The sequence below is a fragment of the Pleurodeles waltl genome, chromosome 10 (genome assembly GCF_031143425.1).
Source record: "Pleurodeles waltl isolate 20211129_DDA chromosome 10, aPleWal1.hap1.20221129, whole genome shotgun sequence".
Classification (NCBI taxonomy): domain Eukaryota; kingdom Metazoa; phylum Chordata; class Amphibia; order Caudata; family Salamandridae; genus Pleurodeles; species Pleurodeles waltl.
In genome coordinates this window covers 547,623,711-547,629,710 of record NC_090449.1, presented here as the reverse complement: position 1 = coordinate 547,629,710, position 6,000 = coordinate 547,623,711, and positions in this window count along the sequence as shown.

Sequence of the window (6,000 nt, the reverse complement as noted above, 5' to 3'; positions counted from 1 at the left end):
CTAGGTAATTTGCTTACTCTGGGACTCGTTTTAGACCAATGAATCTTAAGACGAGATAACTACCAAGCATATCAGCCAAAGAATCAATAGTCTCATCAATATTCACAATAGCAAATCAATCGCTTTAGTTAATGATATTAATAAGAATCGGAACCCACCATGACCTTTCAGCCATGAATAACCACACAAAATTTAGTAACATTATATGATATTTATTCCCTATTGGTTACACTCTACCAGCAAGTTTATTAGTCTCAACCCCAGAAAACACATCAACAAAGTTATAATGTGGCAACTTGAATAAGATTTAAGCAAAGCGAAGATTATAAACATTAGAACAAACACTGCATCAACATATATCTATTTAGCAGAGTATCATTAGCGCATCTATTCAACACAGTAACACAGCAAAGATTCAGTCATTTTGTCAGATTGCATCCAATATTAGTGACTCCAATTAGCATCAGCATGTTGGGCTTCATGCAAAACAATTTAGGAACACAAATTTGGAAAACGTTTAACTATGGTCTCTGTCAAAAGCAGTTGGTACCTAGAAAGGAAAGGCAAGCAGACAATTATAATTTCACTATCATATAGTTACCGTAATGGGTCAGCATACAGGGTCAGTCTTCGTCCTGAGGACAGTAGTCGATTCGCCATCCGCCAGGGTAGAACAGCAAAGTCTCAGAAACTAGGGCAGAAATGTCTTCCCTCTTAAGGAGGAGAAGAAATAGATATCGGGCAAGACAAGGTGGATGGTTTAAGAGTCAAAGCAGCAAAGGCAAAGATGGAATGCCAGTGTAACAGCAGGGTGTCCCTCTAGTGGCTCAATAATAGCTGATTTCTCCTTGTAATGCGACGTTAAATTGAATTTGCCAGACAAATCTCTAATTTCTCATTGGTCGGTAGTTGGTGCACCACTAACTCTAACCAATAGTTGTGTGGTCACCTTACTAGAATTTTCACCTAAGACAGTTCTCATACAATTCTTTGGCTCCTGTGATTTATGTCTTCATCGGGTGAGATGGTAGGTCGGAAAAGTTACACGCACAACTCCAGTCAGTAGCTCCATTGTCTTTACCCGTTCAGGCGACCTTGTACCTGTTGCGAAGTACACTGTTGCATTAAACAAGAATGTCTCCTTGAGCAAGTCGGGTCTTATGAGAAAGAATTTACTACGGCTACACACACCTCTAACTTCTGGAAAAGTACATCTCTATGTCTTTCAGGAAGACAGCACAGTGCACGTTAGAAAACACATTAAATATGAGAACGGGCAGCTAGGCCCCGACTCTTGGCAACTAAGGCCTAATGATTTATTCAGCAAACATTAACATATACCTTTTAATGCTAAAACAGAATCATATATTAGTACATTAATAATTCATTATTAATCAATTTCATTAGTCATCGTATACATTGGTGGCCACTCCCCATGGGCACATTTCAAATGCGTATATTAGAAACATATTAATGCGTTTTCTATGCAGCTTCATTACACATTATTTTGCAAGCAGTTCATGTTAATTCTAATTATAAAGCTACGCTCCAACAATCCCTCCTCTGATGACTCTTGTCATCACACAATTCCTTCCTTTAACAGCCCTTTTCACTTCTCTATCTCCTTCATCTCAATCTCTTCCCTTTGTTTTGCCTTTTCATATTTTGCTCTGAACATTTTCTCCCTTTTCTTTCTTCCCTCCTCGCTTTATGTTTTGCCAAATTTGTTTTAATCCTGTTACTAATTTTGCATGATAACCATAGTCCAAATAAACAAGCCAGAATAATCTCCATTGCCCTGTATCAATTTTCCCAGTAACCCATGCCAAGGACTACTAAACCAACTTCCAACACTAGCAAGTCCTTTTCCAACTTTTTCCCAAACTCCTGGTTCCTTCAGTTCCTTCAAGTCTGCACTATCTCTTGTTAAATTAGTAAGCATATTTCTAATCTCATTACTATTGTCAGGTATGTAGGCACAGCAGTGACACTCATTAAGCGTCTTACAGACTCTGCCACTTTTTGCTAAAAGAATGTCTAAAGCAAGCCTGTTTTGAAGAGTCATAGCCCTCTCCGCAGCTAGTTCAGTATCCATCAGGAGTATAGCCCCTGTGAAGTTTGTCAACATGTTATCTACAATAGTAGACAACTTTCTAATCTTTATGGAGTTCAAGACAACTCCTACTGAAGGAATTATCACTCCAAATATGTCCCCTACTACACCAGCAGCAGTTTCTCTCTTTTGTCTAGCACAAAGTAATTCTGTCACTTTCAGAAATTTCTTTAAGTCATCTAGCTGGTAAATCTTTGGGAAAACTATCCCCAAGTAACATTTCCCATACCATCCCTTTGGGAGACGGTAATAAGCATTAAGTCCACAAATATAGTAAACCCCTGGGATCGCTTGATCCATTCCATTTAGCATGAACGTCCATTTATTCTGAAACTAAAACACATGCTCACACTCACTCGTTCCCACAAACACATTGTCATAATATGACTTGGGCGTGTTATGCAAAGCCTACCTACATGTTTCGCATCTAAAGCTAGCTTCCCTTGCTCTCTAATCCCATTGTTGCTATTACTAAGAAATGATTGTTGCTGCAAGCCCTTTTCTAATTTCCCTTTTAAAACCCTCCTTCTATCTTCAGTGTGATCTAGAAATCTTTTCTCTACGGGTGTAAGCAAGCATGTCAAATTATTGCGGTGTGCATATGATGTACTAATTGCTACTCTAGGTTCAAAGAACCCTTTAATTAGTTTTATGGCATAATACTTAGCTACACTATTTAGGTCTTCTATGATAAGAGAACACAAGGTCGTAGTTTGAGTAAAAATATTGCACTTCTTCTTGGTTATAGAAACGCGTTAGTAGCAGACTACAACTAATCCCATAGGTTAATGGCAAACTGTGATATGTAACTCCTTCTTGGACTGAAAGAGGAATTTGTGTACACACATAACAAGCCTATGCATCCATAGTGTCAACATACTCACTAAGCAAGTGATAGAAAACGTTAGTAGACAGCTCCCCCTTTGTATTAGTTTCGTCATGCAGATACCTTGTATCTTGCTCAAACTTCTCCCGAGGTGTTAGTGTAGCGGTGTTAGAAACTGTCGCATTGTTAGCTTCATTCTCATCCACCAATCGCATCTCCACAAACAAAGCTATAATGAATATCACACACACAACCCCCAAAGCAACACCCAAACATTTACAACGCCTATTCCCCTCATTGTCATCTCTCGACTTAGGCATGATCTGTAAAGAATCAGAAGCGAAGTACTATAAATGTAAGCAACAAATCAACTGGGGATGGTTAAAGCTTTTTTTTTTTTCCTACAGCAAGGCTAAGCAAAGTCTCTCTTTAGCAGGTATTTACAGCTCTCTCATTCACTCCCAGGGTCCTTTGTCAATCCAGCTTGTCACAGTCGGTTTCAAGAGTCAATTCAGGTTAACAGTGTCACATCCAGTAATTTATCAGTCTCTCTTTTCAAGTTTCTTTAATTCACTTTCAGCTTAACACAGTCTCTTTATCTCTTGGCTGAACTCAGGTACCATAGTACTGACCTGGAACTTCTTGATCAAAGCAGAATGCTAGGAACTCTTGTTGCCACTCAGCTGACGTTGCATATGCCCATTCGGGACCAGGGTATCTTCTGTTTGCTATTCTCTTTCTTTTCAACTTGCGGTCGCCTTGCAATTCTCGTTCGCTCAGCTCTTCTTTTCTTGGGTATCTATCTCCTTCTCAATTGTCTCATCGATGACCACTTTTCCCTTTGCTACTCCCGACTCTGGCCACTTATCTCCTTTAAGTATCCCTTTATCATTCGGTCTTTCTGGTTGATGTTCAATGCCCTCCTCTTGTGCTATGGTGTTTTCTCTTGCTGGACCTGCAAGTGGCTCAGGAGGAGTCTGTATACTCAGACCTCCTTCTGTCTCAGCTCCTTCGCCTTCTGGGTCTGTCAAGGGTTCAACTTCAAACCCATATCCGTCTGCTTCTGGGAGAACATCTCTCTGGGTCGGTTCTCCTGGTGCCTCAGTTGAGATTGACCCACCGTCACCCCTCTGGATCTCGTTTACTGTTTGAGTGACCTGGCCGCCCTCAACGGACTCTCCTCCAGTCTCAGTTCCCCTTTGATACTCTCCGTCCCTGAGACTTCCTTTTCTGTAGCGGTTATTTTCGATAACTCAATTTCCTCAACAGTTGGACATGTCACCTTCTTCGTGTGACTGCCATGGATCCAATTTGGAATTCCAGCACACTTCACAGCAGTGGTAGTTGTTAGTATCACTTGATACGGCCTGTTCCAACGTGGCTCCAAACACGACTTCCTCACATGTTTCTTGACAACAACCCAGTCACCAGCTTTCAGGTTGTGACCTGGATCATTTATCGGTGGCAGTGTGGTTGCTTCCACCTCGTGAGAGAAAGAGCGGACCACGTCAGCCAGACCCTTGCAGTAGTCCAACACCATATAATCTGAGATATTCACAAGAGTATTTGCAGGTACTGCGGGCAATCGCATAGCTCAGCCAGGAGGATTTCATGAGGAGACAGTCCTGTTTTCTTGTTGGGAGTGTTTCTCATTAACACCAGCACTAAGGGCAATGCATCCAGCCAGTTCAAATTTGTAGCTGCACACATCTTTGCCATCCTAGACTTCAGAGTACCATTCACTTGTTCCACTAGTCCTGATGCTTCAGGGCGGTAACTGCAATGCAACTTCTGTTCAATGTTCAGTGCAGCACACAAGAGCTTAACCACCTCATTGTAGAAGTGACTTCCCCTATCTGACTCTAAAAAGATCGGAAACCCAAAACGTGGTATCAATTCCCTGAGCAGCAACTTTGCTACCGTGAGACTGTCATTTCTACGTGTAGGGTAAGCTTCAATCCAGTGACTAAAGATGCACACAATCACCAACACGTAACTCGGACCTCCACACACAGGCATCTCGATAAAATCCAATTGCATCCTGCTAAATGGACCTCCAGCTCTCCCAATGTGGCTCAAAATCACCACTGTCCCTTTCCCCGCATTCATCTGCTGACAGATGATGCACCAGTGGTAAATCACTTCTGCGGATTGTCTGAATTTCGGGTTAAACCAATCAATTTTGAACAACCTGATCGTGGTATCTCTCCCAATATGTGCTTGACCATGGTAAAACCTCGCAAACTGTGACAAAAGACTGTATGGCAAAACCATTTTCCCTTCGTCTGAAACCCACAAATCATCTGGTCTTTGTATACATTGCATTTAAGTCAAGAGCATTTCTCTTTTCTGCTGGCACGTCCCTGCAACAGTTTTAATTCTTCCATCGTGTCAACCACCCTCAATGCGTAACCTGTGCATGTCTCATTTTCTGTTTCAGGTAACAATTCCCACTGATCCTTGAACGATATAAAGTTCAATGCGCAAAACCTTGCAACTGGATCTGTATATCCATTTCCCATTGACACAAAGTCTTGTGATTTTACGTGAGCATTGCATTTCACCACGGCAATTTCAAGAGGTAACTGAATTGCGTGCAACAACTCCTTAATTCTTTCACCAATTTTCACTGGAGAGCCAGAAGAGGTCATGAAACCCCTCTGGGACCATAACTGGCCAAAATCATGGACAATCCCAAATCCATATCTGCTATCGGTATAGATAGTCACCTTCAATTTGTCAGCAGCGTGGCATGCCCTAGTAAGAGCAATTAATTCAGCCACTTGAGCAGAGTATACTCTTTCAAGCCAAGATGCTTCTAGAATACCAGTAATTGTACACACATCGTATCAGGCTCTCAGTTCTCCTACTGAGTCTCTCAGACAAAGATAATGTAATCATTTTCTTCCAATTGGGTGTCTTTGATATCGGGTGTCGGTTTGGTGCACAGTTGTGTTACCTCAAGACAATAATGTTCTACCTCTTCGGCATCATCAACATCTATATTTTCATTGGGAAGCAGAATTGCCGGGTTCAATACAGTACAACGTTTGAGTGACAC